At 41.1% G+C, this 16317-nt stretch overlaps 1 protein-coding gene across 1 annotated transcript in view; it reads left to right on the forward strand.

Annotated features, from left to right (window-relative positions):
- The first annotated feature begins 13289 nt into the window (after window positions 1-13289).
- The window catches only part of Kif27 (kinesin family member 27), a 123711-nt gene continuing 120683 nt past the window's right edge, over window positions 13290-16317 (forward strand). Inside the window, exon 1 of the mRNA XM_017800475.2 lies at window positions 13290-13409. The gene's annotated coding sequence lies outside the window, so the exon portion shown is untranslated. The remainder of the gene's footprint in view (window positions 13410-16317) is intronic.

Raw genomic sequence — 16317 nt, forward strand, 5'->3', positions numbered from 1 at the left:
TAATCAGATATATAGAGATTAATAACACATGTGCTTCTTAGTGTCAATTGTATTAAAAATGATTTTTTCTGTATGAAACTGTATTTTTTAATAATGAAATGGAGATCTTTTTTAAAGTTTAAAACCTCATTTAATTTTCTGTCTTATAAGGTTTATACAGAATACAATGTTGTATAACTGTATTAATTCAACTGTAAACCTAAAAATTTACAGCCAATTTTGAAAGAGATGTATCTTAGCTCTGGAAATTGATTGAATATGTCAATGCTGTTGTAATGAAATGCTTCTTCTAATTATATGGTTATTAAATAAATAATTTTAAAAAGTGCCCCAACAGACACAGTCCCAGGCCAAATCAATGAAGAGGTTCCTCAGTTGAAGGTCCCTCTTCCCAGGTGTTCTCTACTTAGTATCAAGTTCACAAAGACTAACCAGCACAATAAGTACATAAAAAACATAAATAACAGTCAAAGTGCAAAAGTGAGGTTCCATGGCATCAGAGTGACTATTCTAATCAAATATTCACTAAGATGTAGAGAGTTTGGGACTGAGCAAGTGTTTGTTGAATAGCTGTTAACCTACCTGTGTGATATTTTTATTTGTGAGTTCATTACAATAAAGTGGTTTGTTTATTTATTTTAGAAAAAGGAAAGAAAAGATCGTGAAGGTCGAAGCAGGGAGGCATTGAGGGGATTGGAGGGGAGCTGAAGGGGGCTTTGAGTTGGATATGATCAAGATACATTTTATACATGCAGGAAACGGTGAAAGAATAAATTATGAAATTAAAAAACACCCCAAATGAAACATAAATATGAATGAATAAATAATGATAGAAATGTCAGGGTGCAGTTATTTGTACAAAAGAACCATTGCACTAGGTTAAAGCTCCAGTACTTGGCATGGTCACTCAGCCAGAGTGAAGTCATAGCATCCATCATTTTTTGGTGCATTTCTTCTATTGTAGATGCTGATTTACATCTTCTGTGGCTCATTTTCTCCTCCATTCTTCACTCTTTCTTCCCTCCTTTCCTCTTCCTCCCTACCCTTCCACCTCTCCTTTTACAAAAAAAAAAAAAAAAAAAGAGTTAACATTGGACATCCAGAGGGCTACAAGTCAGTGGACAATGGCTGCCACCGGATGTTTGGGAATCCCAAAAGTTATCAGTGATGTACTCTATTATGTAACCAGTTTTGGCAAGAACCCATCTTTGTGTGATTTCCTATAAAAAGTCCTTGAGCCCAAGGCACAGTTGTTCCCACCCAGCAGCCTGTGAGCCCTTGCCAGGAGAAAACAAATCATGTCTCATTTGCCAGCAGCTCCATGAATCTTCTTTAATCTCCTGGCTCCTCAAGGCCCTGATCTTGGCCTCCACATTTGGCAAAGTCTTTGGCAAGATTCCTTCTTCTAAGTGGAAAGGTGGGATGAGGTGGATGCCCTGCATCCTTGGAAAAGATTCTGGAGGTCCTGGCAGATGCCTTGCCAGGAAAGGGATGGATAGTGGCTAGAAAGATAAGCTGGCTGTTCCTGACTGTACTGAAGGCTGGCCATGAAGACACCTTACAATAGGAAGTCCAGGGAGTGAGCTGTGAGTCTTGGAGGAGAAAATGGAATCCTAGGTTTGTGATTAAACCATGAGCTCCATGAGGGTCCCTCTGTCAAAGGTGAGGCAGAGTATGAGGCAATTCAGCAGAAGACAGAAGTAGAGCAGTTCCTGGGTCAGAATGGTCATGCCTAGCAGAGGACAGCTACAAAGCATACCTCCTGCATGACCCTTTGCTATGACAGAGCTGTGAAAACTGGGAAAGCAGTACACACAATACAGGAGGGCCAGTTCCTGTCTAGTTGGAGCACCTAGTTGGACAAAGGTTCAGATAATGTCTCATTAACTGCAGAAGAGTTGGAAAAGGTGGCTTCCATCATCACCCAGCCCTCCCTGAGGCAGTGCTTGCAGGTCTTGATATAATTGGAACAAACACTCGTTATGGAGCTAGGTGACAGCTGGGGCTTTTCTGATATGAGCTGATGGTTACAAGTTGCCAATGACAGTGAGTCTTATAAGCATTTGGTGTAAATAGTCTGAGAGTTGGAAAAGTGCCAGAAACATACCGTGTTTCATGTCTCTAGATACGAGTAGATCTCATTCTAGCTGAAATCAATGAAGAAAAGATAAATTACCAGACAAATGAAGTACTGTTAGCCATGTGGAACCAGCTGAAGCCTACTGCAGTGGTCTGATTGAGAATGTACCCCATAGGCTCCAAGTTTTTGGACATTTTGTTCCCAGTTGGTGGCACTGTTTTGGAAGGTCTTAGAAGGTGGCCCTGCTGGAGGAAGCACGTCACTGGGTGCGGGCTTAGAGAATTCTTAAGCCTTGATGGATCTCCAGTCACTCTCTTGCTTCCTGGGCCTGCTTGAAGATGTAAGTGCTCTGCTTTTGCTCCTGTTCCAGTCACCTCCTGCCACCATGCCTCCTTGCCATGATGGACTATAATTCCCCTGGAACCATACACTCAAAAAACCCTCTTCCTTTTATAAATTCCCTTGGTAGTGGTATTTCTATCACAACAACAGAAAAGTGACTAATACACTCACTCAGAGGTACCAGAGGTTTCCTAAGTCCTGGCTAGCAGGAGCATGTGAGGTATGTCTCAAGATTTTCTGGCACCTGCATCAGGTGAACTCACTCTCCAGCTAGGATGACCCCAGAAAACCAGCGGCCTCATGTTGAATTAATTAATCACTGGTCCACCACCAATGTGCAGTGTTGGCCCTTGTTGATATTCTGTTCTTTAGACCATGGAAATCTAGATCTCTTTCCTAGGCTAACATCATAACAAGATGGCTATGGCAGCTGCACAATCAAGGTCAAACCACTAACTGTGACATTGAGTATAGGCTGTTTGGCCTCCTCTCCAGCACTTGAATATATCCTAGTGCTAAGGATAAGTAAATTATCATAATCAAACATTTTTTTATATAATGTCCTTCTATGCTTAGGCCATTTGAAGTTTCTTCTTGTTTTACTTACTAGGTAGATACCTTGAAATATAACTGTGATGTTTTGCTACTTAATGGTATATTATTACTGCTTGATGTTTTTCTAATTAACCATGTATAACAACTGATAAAGATATAAAAGTAAGAAAATGGAAAGTTCACCAAACAGTCTGACACTTGGTCCAATTAGTCTAAGAAAAATATTGATCAAATATGACAGATATCTGAACTTCTACCCATGATATCTGTTTTTGTAACTTCAATGACTGTTTGACCCATTCCTAGCCCAATTAACCTGGCCTACCTATAGATCAAAAGTCATCCAATGTCCAGACCAATGCCTGGAATATCTACTTTGTAAGCTATAATGACTGAGTGAATCCAGGAAGGAATTTTTCCCAAGATAATATGACTCACAATGAAAAGAGACATAGGGTCCAGGTGCCAACCATAAAATGATGATGTGGAAAGCCTATATAATCCCATTTGTACTTCTGTTTCAGACCCAGAAAATCTTGAAGCCTTTGTTAATAATTCTGGGACCACTTGCATGAGAAAATAAATGATATTTCCAGCTCTCTCCTGGGTGAGTGCTTGGTCTCTTAGTTGTTCAGTGAATTTTTCCATAACACTAAGGTTGGCTATCTTGTAACAGTTGGAAACCCTCCAGTGACTCCCAGTGAGCTCAGACTGCAAGTCAGAACTCTGAGACCCCTACAACACCCACACATGACCAGTACAGAAACAAAATAAAACCTGGAAAATGACTATGGACTAGAGTATGTACAATCCATCATGGACTGATGGACTCATAGACTCTAATCTTGGGTCAGTACCACTATGTAGTAGACCAAGAACAATTTGCCTTCACCTGGGAAGGTCTACAGTGGTTATCTGTCATGTCGTCTTACCCCAAGGATATTTGTGGAGCCCCATTATTTGTTATGGTTTGATGGCTAAGAACTTGGCATTCTAGCAATGACCAAAGGTAGTCACTTTATATCATTAAGTTGATTAAATTATTCTAACCTCTGATTCTCTTGCAGATTTGAAATTAGTGACTATGGACCTACGAGCCTATAGGGCTTGAGAGTGTGAGAGCTGACAGTCTATGAGCTACTCTAGAATCATATGGATGGGCAGTAAATGACTCCAAAGTGCAAAGGCCTGGTATGTCTGTCAAATTCTTGAAAATTGTCTGGTTCGGTAAAACCAAAGTTATACCAGAGGCTATCTATAATTAATGAGGTTCAGACATATGTTTGATCAACAACAGTCAGGCAATTACAAGCCTTTATAGGGATATTGGAGGACTGGAGAGTATTCATCCCCAATATTGGGGCCCAGATATTACATCCCTTGTGTACCTTAAAAAGGAGTAACATGGAATTGGACTGAGGCAGCTGAGTGTTTGTAACTGACAAGCAGGTTGTTGACCAAGTATTGATGCTTAGGACCATCAACCAGACCCAACCATTTGAATTGTATGTGACCATTGATATGACAGATTTCAGTTGAGGCCTGTGGCAGTGGATGGGGAAGAGGCCCCTACCCAAAGGATTTTGGTCACAAGTGAAGAAGGCTGAAAACTTACTGAGAAGCAGTTAGCTGCAGTGTACACGGTCTTAGAGGTCTGTGAGTCTACCACTGGGAGAGCAGAATTCTAGTGAGCACTGTATAACCCATTGCCAGATGGCCGTTTTCTTGAGATACCCAGACATTTCTAACACCCTTTAGTGCTCAATTTGAGGCTCTCACTCCATGGCTGGGGGTCTTGGAAGTGTACTGAGTGGCCTTGCTGCAGTAGCCATGGATGTAGATGTGTGGCTCTGCAATTAACAGAAACCTCAAATCAACAAATAGATCAGCAACACTGAGAAAAGGGTTCAGCACAAGCACTGCAGTGATAGATAAAACAAAGAAAAGGTGAAGACAAAACTATGAAATCTTAAAGCCAGGTATCAAAAGGTTTAAGAAGCACAACGTTTGTAGAGGATAGAACTTAAGGGTGCTATATATTTGATGATTAGATTCCTAAGGGTATAGTGATGGAACATTTAAAGAGTTGGCTCAAAATAACAAAGACTGTGCATTTATTTAGGATAATTGTGTTTTTACTAACAGTGTTAGGCCTTAACCACTTGGGGAAACAGAATCATAACAAAATCAAGATTCATTTAAAACTCTTCAGGTCATTTTGTCTATGCTTTATTTAAATGTTATACAGCAGTTAAAATTACAAGACTGGTAAAGTTGACCTTTTGTGTTTTCAACAAAGCTTGGAAGCCTTCAACAGTGAGAATAAGAGGGACAAAGAGAGCACACAGTATTTTGGCCTTGACTTTCTGTAGCCAGCCATGAACCAGGGGGAAATAAGGCCCTTCTGATAAATTGCCTATCTTCTTGATGAGGGAGGCCATGGGTCTCCAGAGATTATGATGCAACACAAAAGTTATAATTGTATGGGAGTCTACATCATTGATAAACAGGTATGTGAGGGCTATGTAACTTGCCAAAGAGGAAAAAAAGGTAAAACAGAACCCAAATTCTAGATGGGAAGCCTCCTGAACGTAGACCCTTTCAAAGTATCCAGGTGAACTTCATAGGAATGCCTAAGGTAAAAAAAATAAAACAAAAACAAAGAACCCACCTAAATGATTTGTTGATGATAGTGGACCACCTCTCCAGGTGGACAGAGGCCTTCCTTCCCCCCTCCAGCTGCTACTTCTGGTGATTAGGTTATTCTAGAGTACCTTATGCCACAACTTTGCCTTGTAAAATATACATATGGACTACATTAATTGGAACTATCATACCCCATGGCACCCCTCATCTGGGAAAATAGAAAAGGCAAGTCATCCTCTTAAGAAACATATAATTAAACTATACAACTATACTTAAAATAAGATGACCCTGGATTAAGTGTCTTCCTATAGCTTTGGGTCTGTCTCTACATAAAATATTAATGGCCTCTTATATCTTCCCTATATCTTTTTTTTCACAGGGTCTCCCTAGTTCCAGCCCACCTGGAACTCACTATGTAGACCAGGCTGGCTTGATCTCAGAGATCCACCTGCCTCTGCCTCCCAAGGGCTGAGATTAAAGGCGAATGCTACCATCCTGGGCAATGGCCTCCTAGATCTTAGCGGGCCCACTGACCTTCCCACCATGGAAACTAAGAATCAATTTATGAGAAATTATGTGGTGGGTCTGTCCTCCACCTTGCTTTCTCATAGGTGACAAGAGGCTTTTCATCCAGACTTGAATTTTCAGCTCTTCCTTTCCAGCCTGGGAACTGAATGCTAATAAAAAGGTGGAGAGAGAGCAAATTGGAACTGACTTTGGAGGGGCCCTTTTGGCACTGTTGACTCCCCAAACTATGGTTTGGCTATCTGAAAGAGCTTGAGCAAATTACATTATAACAAAGAAGGGTTGTGGAAATAGCACCCTGAAAAAACCTGACACTCTTTCCACAAGAAGACCCTTTGAAATTAAGATTTTTAAAAAGGAATTATTTTTAGGCTGTTTATTATGGCAACAGATAATAGAAAATTTGATAATCAATCAATCTCTCTACTAACTGTTCAGTTTGATGTATGTCTGGTCTTACCCTGTGGAATCTTAGAGAACAAGAGAGAGTTTTCTTGGATGGACAAATACATATGTCTTGAGTTTCCCCCAAGGGTCATCTAGGGAGCCTTTAAAATGAATTCTAAAAAGAACCTGAAATACCTTGCTATCGAAAAGACATAATGTTGATAGGGTTCACTTTGTTTTCACTTTTGCTAAGCGTGCACTGTTTATAATTTGCTTGTGTAATTGTGAAATAACAATAACACCTCAATCTAAAAGAATACCTCTAGTCCAGAATTTTAAAAAAATTTATTAAAACAATCCCTCCTTGGAGGCTGAAGAGATGGCTCAGCAATTAATAGCACGTACTACGCTTACAGAGGACCTGGGTTCGGTTCCCAGCACCCACATGGCAGCTAACCACTGTTGGTAACTCCAGTTCCAGTGTATCTGACGCCCTCTTCCAGCCTCCGTGGACATTGCATGACACGGGTGCACTTACCTGCAGGCAAAAAATTCATACACATTAAATACAAAAACAAAAACAAGGCCAACCCCCCCAAAACAAAACAAACAAACAAAAAAACCCCCCAAACAGTCCAGCCTTAAAACTCCCCATTTCCTGATAGAGGACCCCAGTTGTTTCCATCTCTGAAGTCTAATGTGTATAGGTTACTGTTATAGAGGAAATAGAGAATTTTCAAATAAGATGAAAAATATCCATATTGTTTTCCTATTAACTTAGTAATTAATATAACTGAAATGTCATCACCCCTTACTACAAAAATATGATGCCTGTCATGTTTTACTTGTGGAAATTTAGAAAATCAGAAAAAAATATACAAATATATATTTAAGGTCAAGGATTTGATACAGACCTTAAAAATAGAAAATATGGAGAACTGAATAGTTATGTAAAATGGGTTAAATTTACAGTATAAGACTGATTATTATGCTTGCATGGCAGGACATACTCAATCACAAATAGTACCTTTTTCCCTTTGATGGGACACAGAACTTGCCAGAGTAGATTTCATGCTGGCCTTTTTACAGGATAAGGACACATGGGGAAATAATACTTGCCAGAGGCTCTTCCTCCTGTTCTTGGCTGTTCAGGCAGGCCCATTGGAACCTCCTCATCAGTAGGGAGAGCGAATTTCTCCTCATGTCTCACATGACAAAGGGATGAATTCTTGTACTCAACAAGGCATATTGGAGCCTGTACCCACATCCTGAATGTCTCACACAACAGAGGGGCAAAAAGTAATCACTCTATATCCCATGTCCCCTGATCTGACATGTGATGGTACTGTGTACAGAAGAATCTTTTCTAAAGTCTACCACCTGCCTGATATGGGACCTGTGTGCACTCATTCAGGACCTGTGCTCTGGTTTATCTGGCTATACCATTTACCCTAGATGTCAAGCCTCTTCCTCTTAGTGAATCTAATCCCAAGGCTAAGAGGTCATTATCTGGGTCCCTTAATGTCCACATTGATTCTGTAGGAGTCCCTAGGGGAGCCCCAAACAGACTTAAGGCTAGAAACCAAAAGGCTATAGGTTTCAAATCGACCATATTCTGGTGCTCAACAACAAATAAGAATGTAAAAAAGTTCACCAGTTATACCAGAGATACCTTTAAAGGAGTGTCTAGCTGGTCGGATACCACCAGCCTAATGCCTTGGGAGAACAGGACCACATTTACTTTCATGCTAGGATAAAAGGAAGATAATTTGGTAGAAGATGTTGCACTTTTATTCCCAGTAATACATTTCCCAATGGAAAAATTACAAAGACTCTTCAGGGACTTTGTCCAATAAGTTTGCTGAAAATCCAGGAATAACTGATCCTTTTTCTAATCTTATGGAATGGTGGTTTGGAAGATGAAAAGGGATAATTGTGGGAATGACCTTTACAATATGGGCATACTGTACACAAATTACTTTTACTTAACTTCGAAATCAAAAAGTCAATGTTATCTTAGCTTGTTTATAATGTAAACAAGTCTACTAGGCCTTGAGCTTCTTTTGTAACCTAAACATACATTCATGATCCTTACTTGCCCTTGACCCAGAACAATGCATGAATGTGTGTGTGTGTGTGTGTGTGGTGTGTGAAAGAGAGAGAGAGAGACAGACAGAGACACAGGAAGAGTCATGTTTTTCATATCAAGCAAGTACTGTAAACAGTGGATATTTCAGTATCTTTTGGAAGCAACAAAGATTATCCTATTTGTTTTGCAAACAACAAGAATTAAATTGATAACATCAGTTTGTGCTTATGGGTGCTGTTCTAAGTCATAGAAAAGGCAAAAATCCTCTAAGATAAGGGTCTACTTTTACTTCCCCATTTCATGCCGGATATACTCTTTCAATAAGAGAGGGAGACATTTGTTCAAGAGCATAGTTCCAAGAGAATTCTGAAGCAACAGGTTCTCAGGACAGTTTGGGTCCCCTCTTGGCTAAAATGGATGCTAAGAGTCAGGCTGTTCTTATTCAGGCATAGCTGTAATATGACATGGCATATTACTACCACTGATAATGACCTCAGTCCTGACCTCCCTTATTATAATCCTAGGAGTCATGATTACACTTGGATGTTGGGTAATCCCAAGCATACAAAGGTTAATTCAATGATTAATTGAAACACCAATAATTGACAAACTTCCTACATCTTGCCATACTCATGCCGTACTCATGAGTACCTTAGAACAGGAAAGTCAGACATGTTGAATTTGAAAAAAAGAATAAAATTCTATTGTAAAAGAGCAGTAAATATTGGGAAATATGAATGAAATGTACTGTTCTTTTTATGAAAGGGTTAAATGAGACAAAGCACGATCTTCAAAGAAGTTTGTAAAAATACCACCTGACAAAACTGCCCCCCTCAGTCAGCATTTTCTAAAGATTAAAGTGGTCACTCAAGGTTGCATCCTGCCCTCAAAAAAACTTCATTTTTCTTGTTTGAGTCAACCAAGTAAGAATGTGAAGCTAAGCTTTGACCACTAGGAGTGGCACAGGACCCCTTTGTGGTAGGAATAAAAACCCAGTGGGACTCAACTGAGTGTGCTTGCTTGCTAGATTTAGAGCAGCTTTGCACCCTTCTGCAGAAGTAAAACTTTCCACCTTACCAAAATACTTTGAATTGTGTCATCATTTTCTTGAGACCCCAGATCCATTTCTAGCCCTTTGGCAAATTAGCTCATAAAGAGGAGGGATTTACTTTGGCTCATAGTTTTGGTGGTCCCAGTCCACGATCAGTTGGTCCCATTGCTTTGGCCTGGGCAAGGCAGCACATCTGTAGCAAGTACTTATTGGAGAAAACTTTACCTCATAACAAGAGGTGAAAGAAAAAAAGAGGAAAGGGTGTGGCCTCATTATTCCTTCAAGGACATACTCTAAATAACTGGTGATGAGAAGACCTCTATGAGGCCCTGACAACATTTCAGTCAGTTTTCAATAGCACTTTTAAGGCTAAGCTATAGCCAAAGCTGTGGTGTAGATGCAAATGCCATATCTAATCCATCATCAGCTAGCTTTTCACTATAGACTGTGCTAAACTTCAGGCTGTATTTTATTAGTAAGCTATAAAGTTAGTTGTTGTGGGAAGAGAGTCCTACCTAGGGAATGAACTCAGAGCCTTGGGTATACTGTGGGAAATGTAAATGAAATGTACTGTCTTTTTCTATCAAAGGGTTAAATGAGACAAAGAAAGTACCTTCTTTAAAGAAATTTGTAAAAACACTACCTGGGAAAACTTCCTCAGCATTTTTATAAAATTAAATTTGTATTCAAGGTTGCATCCTGCTTCCAAAAGCTGCATTTTCTTTATTGGCTACATTTTTTAAATTAGTCAATCACATAAGAATGTGAGGCTGAGCTCTGACCTCTCAGAATGAAGCAAAGGACCTGTGATAGCTGATCTTGGGTGTCACCTTGACTGGATCTGGGGTCAACTGAAATTTAACTCAATCATTGCTCATGTGAGGGATTTCCCTTTTTTAATATTTTATTTATTATTTTTACTTTTTATATGTCTGACAGTATTGCTTGCATGTGTATAAGGTCACCTGTGGTATGCAATACCCACAAAGGTCAGAAGAGGGCATTGGATCTTCTGGAACTGGAGTTATAGATGGTTGTTAGCCACCATGTAGGTCCTAGGAACTGAACCTGGGTCCTCTGCAAGAGCAGCCAGTGCTCTTAACCACTGAGCCATCTCTCCAGCACCATGAGGGATTTTCTTGATCAGATAATTTGAAGCCAGAAGACCCATCCTAAAGTGGGTGGCACCCTTTGATGGCAGCCCTGATTAAAGGACATGGAAGGAAGCTTTTGTTTTTGCCTGCTTGCCTTCACTCTTGCCAGAGAGTTTATCTGTCCTATTGCTTTGCCATTCCTTTGCCAATATCAGAACCATCTTCTTCAGACTTCCAACATAGACTGAAGACCAGCAACTCTCCAGGAATCTTGCAGGCCTCTGGCACCAGATTGGGACTGCTGAGACATCTAGCCTCATGGATTGAGCAACTACCAGTTTCTTGGACTCTCCAGTGTGGAGCAGCCATTGTTAGACTACACAGGCCATATTCTGTAAGCCAATCTAATAAATCATATATAGTTTCTTAGAGAACCCGAAGTAATAGAGGATCCCTTTGTAATAGTAATGAAAACCGAGACCCCCCCCCACTCCTGTGTGTGCTTAGGTGCTTAATTTGGTAAGGCTTCACACCCAAAAGTAAAATTGTTTGCCTTGCCAAAATACTTTGCATTGTGCAATCATTTTCTTGAGACCTCAGACCTAATTCTTCCTTTCTTTAAAAAAAATTTTATTTTATGTGTATGAGTGTTTTGCCTGCCTGCATGTAAGTGCACATGCATTAGTTACTTTTCTGTTGCTCTGATAAAACACTGTGACCAAGGGAACTTATAGAAGGAAGAGTTTATTTAGCTATGGTTCCAGGTTCCAGAGGGATTAGAGGCTGTCATGGTGGGGAGGCATGGTGGTAAGAGGTGCCCAACAGAAAGAGGCACTCACATCTTCAAGCAGGCACAGGAAGCAGAGAGAAACTGAAAATCTGGCAAGGCTTAAGAATGCTAAGCCTTTCCCCCACCCAATGGTGTGCATCCTCCAGCATGGCCATACCTTCTAAGGCCTCCCAAAACACCACCACCAACTGGGACAAAATGTCCAAATACTTGGAGTCTATGGGGGACATTCTCATTAAAACCACCATAGCACCCATGTGTGCAGTGCACACAGGTCAGAAGATGGCGTTGGATCCCCTGGAATAGGAGTTACAGCCAGTTGTTAGCAGCCATGTGGATGCTAGGAGCTGAACTCAGGTCCTCAGCTCTTAACTGGGAGCAATGGTTCTAGCTCCCTGGATCTATTTGTAACAATACTACGCACATGCTCTAACACTACACTATACCCCTAATACCAATGAAATCAGTCTAGAGGGTTGTAGTAAACATTAAGAAAAATTAGCATAGAATAAAATAGAACTTTTAGTATTGTTTTGTGAAACTTATTTTCATTTATTTACACACAAATCTATTGAGTCATAATTGCACATTTCTTTCTTTCAACAGAATCTTGCCACTGAACCCAGGCTGACCTGGAACTCTTTTTGGAATGATAAAAATTTCTTGAAATGAGACATCCACATAGATGATGATTGTGAAACACTGTGAACATACCAAGTTCAGGGAATGTCACTTCAAAATAGGGTACTTCCAAATATTAATTAAAAGAATTTAGACAGTACAGAGTCAAGGAGTTTACTCCCTTTGCCTGCTGTGAATGGAAGTTCCCAGAAACTATGCATCTTCAAAATAGACTTTCTTCTGCAAGGCCGATTAACTGATTAGAGCTTGGGTGATTGTGGAGAGTCTGGAATGTTGCAGGTCCAGAGCCTAATTACCATTTATCTCAGGCTAGCTACACACTTGGGCAGAATCACATACTATTGTCTTCGATTTTAGTTCCATTCAATGTTATAAAAAGAGTAATTTACAACCCATTGTTCTGCAGATCCCAGTGGGCTTTGTCCTGGGTATTGAGAACTCATGAAAAATTGCATACATTCCCACTGTCCCTCTCCTGTGGATTTCTAGTGGGTCATCACACTCTTGTTGTTCTTTTTGTACAGTACTAGTAAGGGCTTTTGCCCTTAAATTGGTAAAAACTGAATTGTAAACTTTAGAACGGCTTATTTTGTATTTTCCATCCATATTTTGACTCAACACCCCTTCTCCTTCCCACTGCCCCCCCTTTCCATGCCCCCCCCCCACCGGCCCAGCAGTTTAGTGTAGTTCAGTATGTAGAGTTTAGTAGCACATGGATTACAATCCCAGTACTTGTGAAGTGTAGGCAGGAAGAGCAGAGAAGCTCAAAGTCATCCTAGGCAACGGAGCGGGTTGAGGACACCTGGGTTACTTAAGAGCCCTTCTCAAAAACATAAAACGAAACCACCTTAGATAGTAGCTAAGGCACTAAAACTCAAGGTGGACTTGGACTCATTCTTTTTCTGAACCTGTCCCACATCTTGTTTACATGGATACTCAGAGATAACTCTTGAGGCAGAAAAGCAGAAGGCAAGTCCACGTACAGGAGGGGACTGCATAGGCGGGGCCAGTCGCGGAGGGGCCTGGGTAAGGCGGGGCCTGGGCGGGGAGGGGCCTGTGTGGGGCCGGACCAAATCGCGGGAGGGTGGTGGTTGCCGGGAGAACTGGTGACAACAAAAGACGGGGGCGGCCGCTGGGCGGTGTGGGGCTGGGGAGCAAAGCCAGGGCATCCGGCCTTCACCTAGGAAGACCCGGTCTTTCCAGAGCGGGTCAGTGCGCCGGGAGAAGGCGGGCGGGCAGCGGAGCAGCGCCGGTCCGGAGGCGGGCTGGCGGGCTGGCGGGCAGGCGTCGCGGCCTCGAGGGGTGGCTCCGGAAGTTGAGGCGGCTCTGTGCCTGCGGAGCGAAGCCGGCTCCGGAGGTCGGAAGGCTGGGCTCCGGGCCTGGGATGTCCGCCTGCGTCGGGTCCGGGTGCTGGCGTGTGCGGAGGACGGGAGGGCTTCCCTGGGGTAGGAGGCCTCTCTGTCCCTCTGAACATTAGTGCGCTCCAGCTCCGTGGGAATCCCGGTTCCCCGTGGTGGCTGTTCGGGACGGATGCACATGGAGCGTTGAGGGAGGAAGAGGGCACCCAGCTAGCCAGCCAGATCTGCCTAATCAACCCTGCCTATCAATGGGGTGACAGATGTCACAGCCAGATTGCCCTCACATCCAGGAAGCTGTATTTGAAACACAGAAAACATGGGCATTGTATTTTAACTCTAACAGTTAAAAGCTCTAATCAGTTAATCAGCCTTGCAGAAGAAAGACTATTCTGGGAACTTCCATTCACAGCAGGCAAAGGGAGTAAACTCCCTGACTCTGTACTGTCTAAGTTCTTTTAATTAATATTTGGAAGTACCCTATACAGGCCAGACAGACATTTCTGTGTTCTCTATATTTGCTAAAAATTTAAGTAATTATAATAGGCAATCGGAAACTGTTTAAAAAGGATTGATTTCTCATTTGGGACAGCAAAGCAATGAAAAAGCTTGATGGATTTTTTCAAGTACTTTGTCTGCATCCTGTTTTTATCTCCTTTTGGGTTACCTGTTTACCTTTGTAGTAATTATTAATCGTAATGACTACCTACATTTTTATCCCTCTTTAAAGCCGAAAGCATAGAGATGTAGTGTCCCAAATACATATAAAATAGTTCTAGCGTTTCAAAAAGTGGAGATTGTTATGTAGACTTAGGTTAAGCTGTTTAAGAGCCAAACACCAGAGGGGAAAATGTCACATGGGAAATTTTAATATAATATGGGATCGTTTCTCGCTCTACTTTTTACTCTAAAATAGGCCACAGCAATCTTTTCCTTTGATACAGAATTTTTTTCCTTGGAGAGAAAGAAGAGGCGAGGTTATGAGTGGGAGGTTTTGAATAATTACTCAAAATTTATCTTTGGTTCTGACACAACCTTTAAAATTGTCCTAATTTTATATTCTTTTAATATCTCTAATTTTGATAAATTAAAAAAATTTTAAATTTTCAATTTCACAATTTTTTTAGATATTTTTCTTTTTAGATTTGTGTGTGTGTGAGAGAGAGAGGGAGAGAGAGAGACAGCCTCTCTGCATACCGTAGGGAATTATCTTGATTACATTGATGTGAGAAGACCCATTTCATTATTTTTATTTTGTGTGTGTGTGTGTGCACGTGTGTGTGTGTGTGTGTGTTCCTGTGTGCATGCATGCCCACATGTGGAGGTCAAAGGATATCTTGTGAGAGTATGTTTTCTCCTTTTATCTTGTGGTTTCCAGGGATCAAACTCAAGGTTGATGGCAAACACCTTTATCCACAGAACCATTTTGCTTGCCCAGAAGACCCATCTTAATTTTGGGTGGGCCTGTTCCCTGGGCAGGGGATCCTGGCCTATATAAGATGTAGAAGGCAAGCTGACCACTAGCTTGTATACATTCACTTCTTTTATCTCCTGTTGCTTAGACTACCTTGTCTTGATGGGCATACCTTGAGCTGTGATCTAAAATAAGCGCTCTTTCCTTTAAGTTACTTCTGTTAGTGTGTTTTAATCAGAACAGCAAGAAAAGAAACTAAGGAAATAACATTTGGGAGTGGAAGGGACATTTTCCTGTTTTGATTTTTTTGTTTGTTTTTTTCAGACAGGGTCTCCCTGTAGCCCCAGCTGTCCTGGAACTCACTATGTAGACCAGGCTGGCCTTGAACTCACAGAGATCTGCCTGCCTCTGCCTCCTGAGTGCTGGGAACAAGGGCATGTGCCACTCCCGGCTTTGTTTTGATTTTTAACTTAAATTTGTTTATATGTGTGTATGTGTAGGTGCACACATGCCATGGTGCACTTGTGAAGGTCAGAGTTTGTGGGATTGGTTTTTCTCCTTCCACGAGTGCACATAGTCCATGGATTGAACTCAGGTTGTCAGGTTTCCACAGCAAGCAGTCTATAGTTCTGATAGTTTTTGAATTAATAATTTATTTTAAATTATTTTGCCATTTAGCCAGGCGTGGTGGCACATGGCTTTAATCACAACTCTTGGGAGGCAGAAGCCAGCCAGTGAGTTCCAGGCCAGCTGGGGCTATAGGGAAACCCTGTCTCAAAAAGACCAAAAAAAAAAAAAATTATACTGACTTTGAAATCCTTCAAACTTTACACAGATTTAATTCTGATGTTTGTGGGAAAGGTGAAATTTATTTCTTATTTTGCTATGCAGGAGTCCAGATCTTACAAAAAGTGAGTATTGTGCACACTATTAATGAACATTAAGCAAATAATCTATTCAGTAAAATCTAAGCTGCCATGGAAGAAATACCAGTAAAAGTTACTGTAAGAATTAGACCTCTGCTCTTTTTTTCAATAAATAGCTACAAATCTACTACAAATGTTTATAATTAACATTTGTTTAAGTTCCTGTTATTTCCTTGTCTGAATTTTCTTTAAATTTTTTAAAAAAGTATATATTTTTTTAATTTTAATTTTATGTGTATGAGTGTATTGTCTGCATGTATGTGGGTGCACCCATGTCGTGCATTGCTGCAGAGGTCAGAAGAGGGCTTCGGATTCCCCTGGAACTGGAGTTAAGGACTGTTCATAGCCACCATGTGGGTGCTGGGAATCGAACTCAGGTCCTCTGCAAGAGCAATCAGTGCTCTTAACCACTGAGCCATCT

The sequence above is a fragment of the Nannospalax galili genome, unplaced genomic scaffold (genome assembly GCF_000622305.1).
Source record: "Nannospalax galili isolate Female #2095 unplaced genomic scaffold, S.galili_v1.0 scaffold1640, whole genome shotgun sequence".
NCBI classification, from domain to species: domain Eukaryota; kingdom Metazoa; phylum Chordata; class Mammalia; order Rodentia; family Spalacidae; genus Nannospalax; species Nannospalax galili.